Below are 18,206 nucleotides of genomic sequence, written 5' to 3'. Positions count from 1 at the left end.
TAAAAGTCATATTCATTTAGTAAAGGCATTTCAAAAAAAATATGTTTGATCCACAGTTAGTTGAATCTGCAAATGTAGAAACTGAGGAAACAGCTGACTATATGTCACATTACAGGCTCCAAGGGGAATTAAAGATGGATTTAAAGTTGTTAATCAGTTGATTTAAGGAGATTAAACTGTATTAAATAAGTGGGTCCAATGGCAATCACAAGGGTCCTTTTAAAATATAAAATAGAGAAGCAGTGATGCAGTTTGAGGAAACCTAGACTGGTTATTATTGGCACTGAAAATGGAAAGCATCCACAGCCAGAGAATGCAGCAGCTCCCAGAAGATGGGAAAGGCAGGGAAATGGATTTGCCCCTGAGATTCCAGAGAGGTGTACAGCACAGTTGACACCCTGACATTAGCCCAGTGAGACCCATTTTGGACTTCAAACTTGTAGAATGGAAGGTAATGAGTATGTGTTGCTTTCACTATGTTTGTGGTAATTTGTTAAAGCAGCCAAAGGGAAGCAATAGAGACGACTAACGAATTCCAAAACGGGCACTGTTGTGGAAGTCTGAAGATTCTGAAATGCTGATTTTGAATATACTCAGTTTTACGGTGTTGTTTTATACCTTGTTTTTAGATAGTAAAGTAGAATATCAAAGAGAACTATTAATAATATATGTTCATGACCAAAAGACTTGGGATAATAATTTTAAATTAATCGTATCACTATCACATTTAATTTCCTACAAAGGTAAAGATTTTAATATATTTATTTGCAAAAAATTGAAAAAATTAAAAAGGCAAAAAGTATATTTTTTTCTTTTAAATCTTTCTGTGAAAGTTTCATAAGAGTATAAGTTAAGAATCATTTATTTTAACTTTAAAAAATCTGAGAATGCTTTGCACATAATTAAATAACCATGATAAGCAAACAATTTTCAAGTCTCCAAGTCTTGAGTGGGAACATTTTCCTTTTTTTTTTTTTTTTTTTTTGCAGATTCCAATTGAGGTATTAAATTATTAAGCCAAATACTCTATGATAAAGACTATTTTTCAGAACAATTTCCCTGTTTAGTTCAATGTAAATAAAAAAGGAGGGGAACCAATTTAAACCTCTAATTAGTTTCAAATTATAGTTAATTAAAATATTTCTGCTTTTATATAAGATCTTTATGGTATGAGATACAATCCCAGTCTCCTACAACTTAATCAGCTAAATATAAAATGTAACCTTCCATCTGGTAAATCAATTTAACAGACATAATTGTGCCCCACCATAACTCAATAAGACACTGAGGAAAACCATTGAAATGCGATTTCCTTTTCTTTAGAAGAGAATTATGTACAATTTCAGCATGCTTTGCTTTCTAAAAGTTAAAGTCAACAGGGAGGTATCACTCTCCTTCACATGAGTTTCCCATGAGAAAATCAACAGCAAAGTATAAAGCTTGTGCTGTTATTCATGAAACACTCCATAATGCTAACTTGGCTTTAACCAGAACATATTATTTGGCAGCTAAAACCTTTAATTAGAGTTGTGGTTTGAACAGATTTTCACTGAATTTATGTTCTGTAGGGGCTCAAAGAACAACATTGTTTTTCTAACCAGTTTATTCTATTTCAGGTGGTTTAAATGTACTTGAGCTAGTGGTGGAAAAAAAATGAGAATGCTGTTCTGATTCTTATTTTGTTGGCTTTAATTATGATTCGCCATTTCTTAACAAGTACTAAACATCAGACAAGAGGAGGAGAATGCAACACTCCTTTCAACAAATATTTCCTGAGTACTTGCTCTGTGCAAGGATTATAGTAGGGGTTATGGAAGGGGAAAAATATCAACAGAGACAATTCCTCCTTAAAGGAGAAAAAGCAGGTGAGGAAATGTGTTGGCCTGATGATTGACTGGACAAGAGAGTCCTTGAGTCCTAAAGTCAAGGTTGCATGACTGGCATTAGCAGAATGAGGAAATCAGGAGAAGAAAGTCCTGAGGTGGAAGATGGGGGTCAACTGCTATGCCTGTTTAGGACATCTTAGAAACACTAGCCTACAGTCTGCAAAAGGGTTGACAGGTAGAGATGTGGATTTAGACCCCCAAAAATAACAGAAAAAAGGAAGATTGTCCTGATCAGTGTTCAGAAAACAGGTGACAAATCTGAGTTAGGCCTTACCATTAGAAATACTGACAGATCACAGTGGATAAGAACTAACATCATTAGATGGTGATGATGAGTAATATGGCAAAAATCAAGCAATGGAAGAAGGCATGATTGAACTTTAAGATCACATGTTGCATGGCCTGCAGATGTGATGAATGCTTTAATGAAAAATCGAGGGGGAAAAAACAGATGAATGGAAACACAGTAAAGAAAACTAAAATTCCAAAGAACATGGAGTGGTCAATTGGTCAAAAGCCACAGAGATGAGAAAGGAAGGAAGGAACAAAGGAATGAAGGAAGGGAAGAAAGGAAAAGGAAGCCTGAGAAAAATCAACTGATGAAGATTTGGAAATCCCTGGTGTCCTTCGAGAATACTGATTTAGAAGAGACAAAAGAGCTGTATTAGATGATACAGATTTCTACAACATCATAACCTAGTGCAAGAATCATTTTGGAATGGATGCTGAGTAAACCTTATTCTGGACCCAATCATATTATAGGTGATGATAAAAATAGAATCAGAGTTTGACAACTGAAGAAAAAAAAAGAATCATAGCAACAACCTAGAGTGGTCAATTTAAATAAGTTTGTTTTTTTTTTTTAATTCACTTTTCAGGAGAGGGGTGGATTTTGAGGATTTGGAAGCAATATTAAAGGAGCCTGTTAATTGGAAAACCCAGAAGATTCTGTATTAAGGGGATAATTGCACAAAGTCTATTAGAAACAGACCCTGAGTAACTTGAAAGCAAAGGTTGTCTCTTAATCAGCACTGTGTGCTCAGAGTGACCACAATGTCTGGCCCAGAGTAAGTGCTGAAGAAAAGTTGGTTCGCATTTCCTTTCTCTCCAGTCTCATTTAGCATGGCTGAATGGGGCCACTGTGAAAACTATCTCTTTCTTTGCAATAGCTTGAATTAGAAGATTGGTAATGAAACTCTGGGAAGAGTGACAAAAGTAAACGACTGATCTTAATATTTTCAGTCCCTTCCAATCTATCATTCTGTGAAGCAACAGAAAGGCAAAATATACTCAGTGTCAGAGGAAGATGTCTCATTGGTAACATCTAGACCCCCGAGCTGCCATTCAATTCTTCCCTTTATTTTCCTTCTAGTTCTAAGTTAAACATATATAACGTCTTAGATTATGCCTTTGAATATAATTTCTACAAATATGGTTCAAAAATACTTTTCTAGTCAGTCTAAAGTTTCATCTTTTAACATTGACAATTTTTAAAAACTCAAAGGGTGACTGTACATATAACCTTCCTGATTTTTGCCTTTTACACTCCCCTTTTAGAATCTGTACCTTAAGAGATGAGACCAAGAGTCACCATGTTTCCTTATGTAGCAGCGTCTCCATTCCTGCCTCTGTATTTTCCTGTGGCCCCATGTCTTGCATCTGCAATTTTCTTAGTACAGCTTCTGCATTATATGATTTACTGTATTTATTTTAAACAAGTGAAAGGTATTATCATGTTACCAATGTTGTCCTTGAAGTATTCAACATGTTATTTCTCTTCCTGCTTTCTGTCGCACAGAGTTCATCACTGAATTCTACAACTCATCTTCTTCTCCTTCCCTGAATTTCTCTTGAAGTCTTTTGGAGTCTCTCACACTGCTGTGGGTATTCTCATGTCCTCTCCACCTCCCCACTACCATGAGCAGCCCCTTCTCTCCCTCCCTCCCGCTCTCGTTCTCTTTACCTCCCTCCCTCCTTCCTTCTCATCTTTCTCTTCCATACAGCTCATAAAATCATTATGTTTTCAATAAGTAAGCACATTAATTCTTGGAAAGAGATAAATATTATCCTAATAATGAATCCAAAGGGAAGTTATTATACAGGTATGTACTTGCAATAGTGATGGAAAACATAACGGATCTGTCTTCACCAACTAGAGAAATATTCCTCATGTTTTTCTTACAACTATGAGTGGATAACATAATGTGTTCACAGCCTTCCATTCTCCTATACAAATGTACCAGATTTGGAAAATAATTTGTGTATAGAAATGGCAAACTGACATAGTTTGGCACTAAATTCATGTTTCCAGTTCTCAGAATTCTGTCACTGATCAACAAATTAGTTTTTATATTTATTTGTGGCAAACATTTGGAAATCTCAACTTTGAATGATGATATTTTACTTCTGGAATAGTTTATTTGAAAAAAAGTTAAATATTTAGATGCAGAAAGAACATATCAATTTGTGGTTTTGAATAATTTCCTTTCAATGGAAAAATGTTTGTCATAGTTGACCTTACAATGAAATGAATAGCCCAAACTAGCATCCTATTTCTAAAACATTTGGAACATTATTCATTATTGGAACTGAAGTTAACTTGCAAACAGTACAACCTAAGTTGATATAAATTTCTACTTTTATTGGGATTTTAGTAAAATTGACTTTTTTTTGATGAGCCCACATACTGGTTATTTCTGAACAAAGTATAAAGGTGAAGAGTCCAGGTTCTGAAATAAAATTCCTGTCTTCAGACCTGGTACTGTACATACTGTTTTGGTAAATAAAATGAAAAGTGAGCAAAGTTATTGAACCTCTGTGACTGTCCCCTTGTCCATAAAACTAGTTAAGAATTAATGAGGTATATTTCTGGGATTACTGTATGGCTTAAGATACGTATGTAGAATGTTCAGAATGATGACTGCCACAGAGTGTCCAATGTTACCTGTTTCTACTATGTAAACCTAATTGTTGTTAACGTAAACCTAATTGTTGTTAATTTTCTTCAAATGTATTACTTAACAAATATATTTAAAATGTTTTTGTTTTTTTTTTTTTGGTGCTGGGGATCGAACCCAGGGCCTTGTGCTTGCAAGGTAAGCACTCTACTGACTGAACTATCTCCCCAGCCCCAAAATGTATGTATTATTCCTGCTAGTTGTGATCTCAAAAGCCAGTGAGTACCTATTTAGTCTTCACTGAATATCCTATCAAAGTAATTTCTGGAATTTTTTTTAATCAGTATTTTATAAGGTAGAGAGATGCAGTGCCTTAGTAGGTAAACCACTATTAATATCTAATTATTATGTTCCTCTTAACATTATATTCTTTATTCTTAAAACACAGTTTATATCACAAATATCTCAGTGCATTTCTCTGGCAAGTACAGTCTTCATTTTATAATCTTACACAATCATCTTCTGTAAGGATGGGTTTGATAGAAATCCATTGTGTTCTTCTCAGCACTTAAAATAAAATAAATATAAAAGACTTTGCTATTGAGGAAAAAGATATTGTAAATTTTTCTTTGTTTGGTTTTTCAGATGTGTGTGTGTGTATTTATGTCGTGCATGAGTTAGACACAGTCAAAAATATTTTTTGAAAGACACAGGTATATTCACATGAAAATAGTTTGACCTCTATTATTGAAGCTATGAAAATACTGACACTGAGTAAATGTCATTATTATAGAGGAAGCAAAAGCAAATTAAAGGAACTAAATTGTAAAAGATTCCAACATCACTGCTTCAGGGGAGGTAGAGAACTGGGGAATGCTTGCTGTAAGTTATAGTACTTAGAATGGCTTTTGAAGAATGAGCAGGCAACTCAGATCTGAAGAGCTCACTGAGGAAAGACCCAAAGCACGTGTGAAAAATCACACAAACTTTTCAACAGGAGAGTTTACCAGGGTCAGAACTGCCCATTAGAAGAATGAAGGCTGATCACAGCTTCACTCATTCTACATTGAGAGCCATAATAAACTCCATCCAAACTTCTAGAGCTGACGAATAAGGCAGATTCTCTCTTCCCCTCCACTCCCAGTATAACTTATTTTTATTCTAAGAGCAATTAATTTGGGGTTGACACATGACGCAAGGTCTCCAAGTGAGATAGTCCTGAGAGTTTACCAGAACTGGAGAAAGGGTACTTATTTTTGCTGTTCTTATAAAGCTGTGAAGAGGTAAATCTGGACTGCTCTGCATTATGCTTTTCTTCATTTGAAGAGAGCATACATTTTTGTGTACAAAGATCAGCAGAACCCAGACTAGAACTCATACTTCTAATATGATTATTTGAACAAAATGAACTAACATCATCTAAGCACCTGGACACTAGGAGAGTTTAGTTCAATGAAAATCTCCCAATATCCACTCCCTTTTAAATTAAACTAATTTGTATTTGGTTCTTGCTCCTTAAGAATAAAAGAGCCTGAAAAAAAGAATTCTTTTCAGAAATTATTTCTTCTTTGGGTAACTTGATTTAGAATGCTTCTAAGGAAGGCCATGTCCAAACCCAGAGAGAAGAGTTGCTGTGACTGGTGAGTGTACTCTTCTCAGTGATGCTCATGCTACCGATTTTGCGGCCTTACTCTATACCTGTGTTGTTCTACTTGACAGGCACTAGTCACATGCGGCTATCTAGATTAAATTAACTCAAAGGAGTCAACAAAAATTAAGCTTCTAAGTCATACTAGCCACAATTCAAGTGCTCAATCTCTAGCAGTGACATGGCTAACGGTTACTAAATTGGGCAGAATCAATACAGAACTTTTCCATCACCATAGAAAATTCTAGTAGGAAGAACTGGTCTGTGGTATTTTCTTTTTCTTCTTTTGATTCATTGTACACAAATGGTACAACTATTGTTTCTCTGGTTGTACATGAAGTAGAGTCACACCATTTGTGTAATCATACATGTACATAGGGTAATGATGTTTGTCACATTGTTATTTTTCTTTCCCCCCACCTCTCATTTTCCTCTATAGAATCCATCCTTCCTCCATTCTTTCCTCCCTCCCACCGTTCCCCACCATTATGTATCATCATCCACTTATCAGAGAAATCATTTGGCCTTTGGTTTTTTGGGATTGGCGTATCTCACTTAGCATGATATTCTCCAACTCCATGCATTTACCTGCAAATGCCATAATTTAATTCTTCTTTGTGGCTGAATAATATTTCATTGTGTATATGTACCACAGTTTCTTTATCCATTCATCTACTGAAGGGCATCTAGGTTGGTTCCACAATCTAGCTATTATGAATTGAGCTGCTATACACATTGCTGTAGCTGCATCACTGTAGTATGCTGATTTTAAGTCCTTTGGGTATAGAGTGGGATAGCTTTGTCAAATGGTTGTTCCATTCCAAGCTTTCTGAGGAATTCCATACTGCTTTCCAGAGTGGCTGCACTAATTTGCAACCCCACCAGCAACGTATGAGTGTACCTTTTTCCCCACATACTTGCCAACACCTTTTGTTGCTTGTATTCTTGATAATAAACATTCTAATTGGGGTGAGATCAAATTTTAGGGTAGTTTTGATTTGCATTTTTCTTATTACTAGAGATGTTGAACATTTTTTCATATGTCTGTTGATTTTTTGTAGATCTTCTCTGAAGTGTCTGCTTATTTCCTTAGCCCATTTATTGATTGGGTTATTTGGATTCTTGGTATAAAGTTTTTTGAGTTCTTTATAGATTCTGGAGTTAGTGCTCTATCTGAAGTGTGTGTGGTTGAGATTTTCTCCCACTCTGTAGGTTCTCTCTTCACAATGTTGATCATTTCCTTTGCTGAGAAAAAGCTTTTTAGTTTGAATCTATCCCAATTATTGATTCCTGCTTTAATTTATTGTGCTTTGGGAATCATGTAAGGAAGTCTGGTCCTAAGCCGACATGATGAAGATTTGGACCTACTTTTTCTTCTATTAGGTGCGCTCTGGTCTAATGCCTAGGTCCTTGATCCATTTTGAGTTGTTTTGTGCAGGGTGAGATAAGGATTTAGCTTCATTTTGCTGCATATGGCTTTCCAGTTTTCCCGGCACCTTTTGTTGAAGAGGTTTTCTTTTCTCCATTGTATGTTTTTGGCACCTTTGTATAGTATGAGAAAACTGTATTTATGTGGGTTTGTCTCTGTGTCCTCTATTGGTCTACCTGGCTATTTTGGTGCCAGTTGGTCTGTGGTATTTTCAAGGAAACACATAAGTACAATTACATCAGCCAATAAAATCTCTGAGAATTTTCTTCATTAAAACACCCATTTGAAGAAAATTCTCAGAGATTTTATTGTATATATATATATACTATATATATATATATACAATTGTATATATATACACACACACTTTTTATGTATATATAAAATATACATATATGTATATATATATATACAAATATATACATTTTAATGTGTATATATATATATATATACATATATATATATTTATTTTTTTTTTTTTAATGGGTCAACTCCCTTTAATGTTGTCCTTGGGAGGAGGGGCCTATAATCTAGGCCGCGGCTGTCCTGGGCCAAGCCCCCTCCCACCCCAGTAGGAGTAGGAGACCCTGCAGCTACTGTGCCTGAAGCCATGAGGGCACACAGGACAGAGGGGCGGCTGGGTGCTGGCTTGCTCCAGCCTGGAGGCAGTGGGCGGTGGGCGGTGGCAGCGGGAGGGGCGCCCTGCTTGCCTCAGCTCTGGGAGTAGCGCCTCTGCAGTGATTCCCGGTGGAAGCGCAAGTCGAATTGCGAGGCAGACTAGTCTGCAGCCAGGCACTGCTGGAGCTCAGCATCAGAGTGGAGACACTTGATGGTGGACATCAGTAGCTTCCGTTCCACACTGTCAAGAGCAAAGGTCAGGACTGCTTAGGCCTCCTTTTCTTGCTTGACTGTGGGGTCCAGCACCAGCGTCCCATCGGAGTCCAGGGCACAGGTGACCCGGCAGAAGAGAGCTCGCATGGGGACATCCGCTACCACTAAGGCCAGGCAGGCAGCATTCAGGCAACAGGCCAGGAGAGAGCCTGCATCACTGACAACCTGAAGCACCTGGTGATGGAGATGCAGGGGCGCAGCGCTCCCAGCGCTACTGCCTCGCACGTGTTCCTGATTAACCGCTCCTGGCTCTTCTTGGCTACACCCGGCAGCACGATCTTTGGCCTCAGGATCACTTCAAGTGTAGCCTTGTTGAAGATCTCTTTGCTGACATTCACCTCAGGTGGCCCATACACACCGGCCAGGACAGAGGTATTACCTTGCAGAAAAGCAGAGCCATTGGACCGGGACAGCAGGTTCTGTTCACAAGCAAGGTGCCAGAGGTTTTATATATGTATATATATGTTTTGGAGTGTTTTAATGAAGAAAAAATGCAGCTCAAGGAAGTATTCTAACTTGTAGAGGTTACACAGCTCTAAGTCAATTGTTAGATACCTAAAAATTGACATATAATTGCTAGTTTTTATAGAAATAATTATGACATGAGAATACAAAAAAGGGGTGTTATGATTTGGTTTTTTCATGTCCCCTAAAAAGTCAATGTATTAAATGATATGGAAATCAGAGGTAAAATTATTATGAGAGTTGTAACCTCATTGGATTCATTCATTGAATGAATAATTTGAATAAACTACTGGATGGTAGCTGTTGGCAGGTGGGCCATAGATGGAGAAGTAGGTCACTGAGGGCATGGTCTTGGAAATCATATTCTCTCTCTCTCTCTCTCTCTCCACTTCCTGCTTGCCAAGAGCTCAACATTGTTCTTCCACTATGCCCTTCCACCGTGATGTTCTGACTAACCTCAGAACCAGCAATGAAGTCAGCTGACCATGGTCTGAGACCTCTAAAACTGTGCGACTATGAGCCCAAAATAAACTTTTCCCTTTCTAAGTTGTTCTCATGGGGAATTTTAGTCACAGCAACAAAAAGTTGACTAACACAAGTGGAAAGTCAGGATAAAGGATTTATGAAAAACAATGCTTCAATTTATTTTGTAGAAAAAAGGAATTAATATGAATAGTTGAATAAAAATAAAGATAAGAAGCTAAAAAAAGCAAATACTTCTATAAAAGAGGAGGTTGGTGGACATAAAGAAAGATAAGGACTTTGATGAAAAATTTTGCATGCCTTGATAAACATTTATTATGTACTACTTTAAATGTTTTGGTTCCTGAACAAGAAGATAGTAGTCCACCTCCCCACCCCCAGATATCTTTGTCATAAGGGACATTTTAATTTCAAAGGAACTGAGTGAATAAAACTTGAAGGAAAATACAATCTCACACATTTTATTATTTATTTTGTATCATGTTTTAATTTATCTCATAGATATGTCTAGGGATATATAATTGCATATATTCGTGTGAATTATTTCCCCAGTGTTTCAAGTTCTACAGTTGTGAATATTACAAATGAGGAGTCATTTTTCAATCATCCTCATGATTATATAAGAGATGGCTAGATGCTTTTAAACATCTTAATTATTAATTTTTGCCAATTTCTCATTCCAGACTTATCTAAAATGTCTTGCCTGTTTCTAATTGAGCATTTTATGGGGAGTGAAAAATATATCACTGGACTTTGCTACAGTTATCTTTTTTGATGAATTTGAGATACAATTGAGTGAAAACACAATCATTTATTTCTTACTTATACAATTTTCGAATTAGTAACATTTTCTTATTATACTGTTCATGAAACCAAATGATATATTTCCTTCTTATTTATTGTACTTATTTACTGTGCTTTTTTTAATCTTAGGAATCATTTGGTCCATTTTCATTTAACTAAGAAATCAGAAATCTAAAATCATGAAGTCCTATGTTCAGGGTTATATATTAGGGACAGGGTTAAGAGCAGAACCCAAGTCTCCTTTTGCCTGTTCAATTATTTTACATTGCATTATTTGGCTAATGTTAATAATTCTTATCACAAATGCTGCACCATTTTTCTCAGCAATTCATACTGGTAATATATATACTCAAACTGCCACATGTTAGGCACTGGGTTGGACACTTTTAAATACTATGTTTATTGTCCTACAAGGCAAACATTTTTCACACTTGATATGAAAAAAATGAAGCTCAAGGAAGTATTCTAACTTGTAGAGGTTGCACAGCTCTAAGCCAAGCAGGAATTCTCAGCCCTGTCTATCTAATCCTCAATTATGAGGTTATTTTACCTTATTTTCACAATTGATACTTACACTTAGCTGTAATTACCTATCATGCTAATTACATGAAAATTTCATATGCAATCAGTGAGACCAACTTCTCATTTATTGAACTGTAAAGTTCAAATAATTTTGTCCATTGATTCCCACTTAACCATATTTAAATTTGAGTAAAAATTACTTAGGAACATTAATTTCTGTTATGCTTGATTTTAAAATGAAAAATTATACATTATGAATCTGTATTCTTTATCACAAGAAATTTTACTATTCTAAACCATTTAATTCTTGGATAAATATTATGGTATTTAATCAACTATAAAATGCTTAATTACCTGGAGTACCACTTTTAAAAAACATCACTAGTTAAGCTATAAATATTATCCATTAGACCCATTCAGATTTTTGCTACATTTTAAAGAAATGAGCATCTTAGAACTGATTAAATATATTTTGAATTAACTTTTAAAATCGAAATTATTAAATCTATCAAATGCCATCATTCAAAAAATAAATTATCTAGTAAAAAATTACACCTTATTTTAAAGAAGAGATGAAATTTCTAATATTTCGAGGATCAAATATTGGTTTGATTTTACTACGTTTTCAAATTTAGTAGGGTAGATATTATGAGAAAAATAAGGCAAATAAATAAAAAGAGTCCTTACAATTTTCAAATCTTGCTTATAGCATAGTTTATATTCTGTTTCAACCCAATATTTTATCAAACTTATTTTCAAAGTAAAAATATTCAATGGACTGATGATTTCCACTAAGAAGAAAAGCAAAACATGATATATAAAAGAGAATTTAGAATTTTAAAAATCCCATAATGAATTATTAAACAAAAGACTTTAGTATAAAGTTTAATATTCCTTCCAAAAATTACAAAATTATCTTAGTCTGTTCTCTCCCTAAAGTTTTAGCCTATGGTCTTATTAATCATGACCAAGTATCAATCACTAATATTAACCCTAAGATTTCATCTCACCCCTATTAGAATGGCGATTATCAAGAACACAAGCAACAATAGGTGTTGGCGAGGATGTGGGGAAAAAGGAACACTCATACATTGCTGGTGGGGTTGCAAATTAGTGTAGCCACTCTGGAAAGCAGTATGGGATTCCTCAGAAAGCTTGGAATGGAACCACCATTTGACCCAGCTATCCCACTCCTTGGCCTATACCCAAGGGACTTAAAATCAGCATACTACAGAGATACAGCCACATCAATGTTCATTGCTGCTCAATTCACCATAGCCAGATTGTGGAACCAACCTAGATGCCCTTCAGTTGATGAATGGATAAAGAAACTGTGGCATATATATACAATGGAATATTACTCCACTATGAAGAATGATAAAATTATGGCATTTGCAGGCAAATGGATGAAACTGGAGAATATCATGCTAAGTTTTTTGAGATAATCTCAAAAAACTAAAGGATGAATGATCTCGCTGATAAGCGGATGAGGACACATAATGGGGGGTGGGAGGGGTTAGCGTTAGGGTTAGGGTTAGGTTTAGGGTTAGGGATAAGGAGGGTGGTAAGAATGGAGGAAAGAAGGACTGTATAGAGGGAAAAGAGTGGTGGGAGGGGTGGGGGGGGGAAGGAAAAAAAATAATGAATCAAACAACATTGCCCTATGTAAATTTATGATTACACAAATGGTATGCCTTGACTCCATGTATAAATAGAGAAACAACATGTATCCCATTTGTATACAATAAAAAAAGACAGTAAAAAAAATCTATAATAATTGATTTGTGAAAATAATATTGCCTAAATATAAATCTATGACTTTGAAAAAATTTTAACTTAATATAAACTTTAAAGTCAATGCAAATTTCTGGTTTTATGTCCAATAGGTATAGATCTTGAAAATCTTTAACCCCATCCTAACTACAAGAAAAAGGTGAACAAAGTAAAATGAAAATGGTTTTCTTAGATCCATCAGAGATTTAAAGCTTCAGGGTGAAATGATGTCATAAAATCTAGGGATAATGCAAAATATATAAATTCACAGCCTGTATCAGCATCCTAGGAGCAGAAGGCAGTGGAGTCAGGAACTAATAGGAATATTTAAGTGGCACTTTTGATGAGTTGTTGGAGGCACAAATTTCTGGAAGCTGAGAGTAGAGCACTGTGTGAGTTAAGAATTCTAGGGATCCATCTCTGGGGGATCCTATACTTTTGTGGGTTTTTTTTCCCCCCAGGGACCCAACTAGGTTCTCTGAGTGAAGATTAGAGACAAATCCCCTCTTGTTTAAGTAAGGAGAAGGTGGAGGGGCAACAGTGGAAAGGAAAGAAGGTATTTTGAAATATGCCCAAGGCAAAAGTAAAATTTTGATACATATACAGAGCATTCTTCATAACAAAAGCCTTGGGATAGAGATGGAGGTCAGTGGTAGAGCCACTGCCTAACATGTAGAGACCCTGGTTTCATTCTCCAGTATGCAGAAAGAAAAAAGAAAGAAACATAACAATAGACATTCCTCCAGGGGAAAATATTTTACAGAGATTCTCTGACCTGGGATGGACAACTAGCAAATCTCAGTCTTCTATAGCCTTCCTTTATCCCTACAAGGGAGGGAATAAAAAATGATAAGAAATCTTTCTAGGAATCACAGTACATGGGAATTAGGCCCTTAAAACATGAGATGTGAACACAAGTTTACAGAACACTTCTGTACAACACCTTACCACCACATCATCAGTATAAGAACAGTGGATTAGAACTGAGGGAGTTGAAGGACAGACAGTATTTTAAAAAGGGTTGTTAGGAAACTCCAAGACAAGAAGAGAAAGAAAAATAAGCCTCTGACATCTGAGGCTACAACAAATATTAAACAGAGATCAATTCAGCCAGATTAACATAAAACCTCACACAAAAAGCATAATTATGCAATTTCTAAATTCTAATCCATCATTCCAGCTTTCAACAAAATTACAAAGCATGCTAAAAGTCAAGGGAAACATAGTTTGAACAGCCAAAGCAAACACAGTCTTAGACTCAGATATGACACATATTTAGGAATGACTGGATAAAGTAACTATGAGTAATATGTTAAAGGCTCTAAAGTAAAAAGCTGACAGTATATCAGAACAGAGGTGTAATATAACAGAGAAATGGAGATGGAAACTCTACAAAAGAATAAAATGGGATACTAGAAATGAAAAGTACAATAACCAAAATGAAGAATGTCATTATGGACTGGAAATTGCTGAGAAAAGAATCAATGACCTGAGACATGTCAATAGAAACTTCCCAGAAAGAAAGGCTTAAAAAAATGTTTACATAAAACAGAATGCCTCAAAACTTCAGGACAATTACAAAAGGTATAACTTATGCTTATTGGGAATACCAGAATATTAAGAAAGGAAAAAAGTAAAGGAGATTAATTTGGAAAGAGTAGCTGGGAATTATCGAAAATTAACTACAGATACCAATCTACAGATACAGAAATCTCAGAGAACAAAAATCAGAATAAATATAACAAACTAAACTAAACATGTGGGCATATCATGTTCAAACTACAGAAAGCCAAAGATAGAGATTACCAAAGAATCCAAAGGTGGTGGAAGGGACCCTTTATCTATGGAGTAACAAAATTAAGAATTACATCAGGGCTGGAGAGATAGCTCAGCAGGTAGAGTGCTTGCCTTGCAAGCACAAGGCCCTGAGTTCGATCCCCAGTACCGCAAAAAAAAAAAAAAAAAAAAAAAAAAAGAATTACATTAGATTTCTTGTCAGAAACCAAGCAATTGAGAACAGAGTACAGTCAAGTGTTGAAACCATTGCAAGAAAAAAAAATACAATTAGAAATCTGTATTCAGTAAAATCATCCTTCAAACATGAAATAAAAATAAAGTCTTGCAAAAATGTTTTAAAAACGTTTTTCAACAAGAAAGAAATGGATATAGGTCAGAAACTTTGGTCTATATTAAGGAAGGAATGTATGAAGGTAAAATAAAATATTTTATATTGCACATTATTAACTGATGTAATAGATAACACAGATGATAAAAGGACAATAAAGCAATATTATGAATAACCATTTGTTCACAAGTTTAAAAACAGATAAAATGAATCATTCCTTTGAAAAACAAAAACTACCAAAACACACACAGTAGAGGTAAATAATCTGAATTAGGTCTATATATATTGAAACAAACTGAATCAATAATGAATAACTTTCTAAGAAAGGCAGCATCAGGTCCAGATGGTTTCACTGGTGAATTTTACCAAACACTTAAAGGAGGAATAGTATCAACACTCTCCCAAAACAAGTTTTTTAGAATATTTTAGTTCATTCTATGAGATTGGCATTATTTATACTACTAAAACCAGATAAAGACATTATAGGAATAGATATATTTCTATATTCATATCTCTCATGAACATAGATCCAAAATTTTTCAATGAAGTATTATCAAATCAAACACAACGATCTAAAAAATATTATGCAACAAAAGCAAATGGGATTTATTCCAGACACATGAGGCTGGTTCAACACCTGCAAATTGGTTCATGTAATCTATCACAACAACCAGTTGAAAAAAGAAAATTCACATGATCATACTGATGCAGAAAAAGTATTTGACAAAATCCAATTTATAATGACTCTCAGGAAAGTAGAAATAAAGAAAACTCCTCATTTTGATAAAGAACACAAATACACAATCTATAGTTAACAACAAACTGAATGATGGGGGAAAAGATGCAGTTTGCTATGACAGGTAACAAGGCAAGGCTGTTCCCCTCTTACCTCTCCTATTTGACATCACTCTGAATGTCCAACTTAATGCAATGAGACATGAAAAACAAACCAAATGTATACAGATTGAAAATAAAGAAAAAAAAAATGTTTGTTCACAAATCACATGATCATCTGTAGAAAAATCTCAAAACATCAATAATGACAACAAAACTGTTGGAACCAATTAACTATTATGGCAAGTCTGCAAGAAACAAGAGTTTATGTTTTTGTTTTCTTTTTTTTTTTTTTTTTTTTTTTTTTGGTGCAGGGGGTTGAAACCAGTCTCACACATGCTAAGCACACAGAACTATGCCCCCAGCAAAATACAAGGTTAATATTCAGAAGTCAACTGCCTTTCTATATACTAGCAGTGAACTAACAGATTTTGAAATTAAAAACATAATAACATTAATAATAATACCAAAAACCAAAATAGTTAAGAACAAATCTAACAAATATATGGAATTTAAATGAGGAAAACAATAAAACTTTGAAGAAACCCAAAAAATTCTAAGTAGAAAGGATTATTTGCCTTTATGGGTAGAATTCAGCATAGTTCATATGAGAATTCTTCCCTACCTGACATATAGATTCAATATAACCCCAGTCAAAATCCTAGTAAGTTATCTGGTAGCCATAAACAAACATTTTAATATGGAAAGGCAAAAGAAAGCTAAGCCAACCTACTAGTAAAGAAGAACTTGAGGATAATATTACCTGACTTTAAGAACTACCATAAAGCTTCAGTGATCAAGACAGTGTGGTATTGGCAAAGCGAAGACAAACAGACCAATGGAACAAAATAGAGTCCAGAAATAAGTCCACACAAATACAGTCAAATATCCTTTGATAAAGGAGCTAAGCAATTCACTGGAAAATAGATGGAAGCCCTTTTGACAAGTGTTGCTGGCAATGTTAGGTCTTCATATGCAAAGTAATGAATCTAAATAAAGACCTTATATATTTCACTAAAATTAACACAGATCTAAATGTAATGTTCAACTTTGAAAAGTTTTTGTAAAATAGCATAAGAGAAAATCTAGGTGACCATGGATTTGACAGTAAGTTCTTCGATATAGAGTTAAAAGCATAATCCACAAATGATAATGCTAATACATTTAACTTCATTAAAATTAGAACCGTCTTTGCTATGAAGGACATCAATAAGTGAATTAAGACAAATCACAAATTAGGGGAACTATCTGTAAAATGCTGAATCTGACAAGTGTCTTAGTTTTATACAAAAAAAAAAATTCTTACCATAAGATCCAGCTAACATGCTCCTACATATTCACCCAATTGAATTAAAAACAGGTTCACAAAAAAATTCTGCATACAAATGTTTATATGAGCTTTATTGACAATCACCACAACTTGGAAGCAACCAAAATGTCCTTCAATAAACCAACTGTAGTTCAACCACAAAATAGAATATTTTTTAAGTTTTTTAAATTTGTTCTAATTAGTTATACATGACAGTAGAATGCATTTATGCATTTTGATAAATAATACATAAATAGAGTACAACCTCCCATTTCTCTGACTGCACATATTGCAGGACCATATTAGTCATGCAGTCATACATGTACATGAGGTAATAATGTCTGTTTCACTCTACTATCTTTCCTACCCTCAAACCCCTTCCCCTCCCTTCACTTCCCTCTACCTAATCTAAAGTAATGCTATTCTTTCCTAGCTGCGCACCCTTATTGTGAATTAACATCGGCAAGTCAGAGAAAACATTTGGTCTTTGATTTTTTGGGTTTGGTTTTTTTCGCTTAGCATGATATTCTCTAACTCCATACATTAACCAGCAAATGCCATAAGTTTACTCTTTAAAACTAAGTAATATCTCATCATATACATATACAACATTTTCTTTATCCATTCATCTGTTGAAGGATACCTAGGTTGATTTCATAGTTTTGCTATACAAGTGGAATATTATTCAAAGATAAATAAACTTCAAGTCAGAAAAAGACAAGGAAGAATCAAAAAAATGCATTTGCTAAGTAAAAGAAGTCAGTCTGAAAAGTCCACATACAGTATGATTCTAACTACATGATATGATTCTAACTACATGATATTCTGCAAAAGGCAAAATGATAGAGATAATTAAAAGATTACTAGTTACCAGGGGTTGGGTGTGGGGAGGAAAGAACAGATAAAGTGCAAAGCATAGGGAAGTTTTGAGAGAGTGAAACTATTCTGCATTATCCTGTAATGGTGGTGTTTAAGTTAGTTTTTCCGATGCTGTGACCAAAACCCTGATAAGAACAATTTTAGAGGAGGAAAGAGTATTTGGCACTCACAGTTTCAGAGGTCTCAGTCCACACACAGCTGGATCCATTGCTCTGGGCCCTACGTGAGGTGGAACATCATGGCGGAAGAGTATGGTGGAGG

The 18,206-nt window shown here is 34.9% G+C and overlaps 1 protein-coding gene and 1 pseudogene across 12 annotated transcripts in view; both read right to left on the bottom strand.

Moving 5' to 3' along the window:
- Hdac9 (histone deacetylase 9) overlaps positions 1-18,206 on the bottom strand; it is a 701,371-nt gene that overhangs the window by 213,964 nt on the left and 469,201 nt on the right. The window lies entirely within an intron of this gene.
- LOC124990270 (exosome complex component RRP46-like) lies at positions 8,572-9,191 on the bottom strand (annotated as a pseudogene).

Source organism: Sciurus carolinensis, chromosome 8 (assembly GCF_902686445.1).
Source record: "Sciurus carolinensis chromosome 8, mSciCar1.2, whole genome shotgun sequence".
NCBI lineage: Eukaryota > Metazoa > Chordata > Mammalia > Rodentia > Sciuridae > Sciurus > Sciurus carolinensis.
The sequence above is the reverse complement of the archived record's forward strand: the minus strand, read 5'-3'. Positions and strand labels throughout refer to the sequence as shown.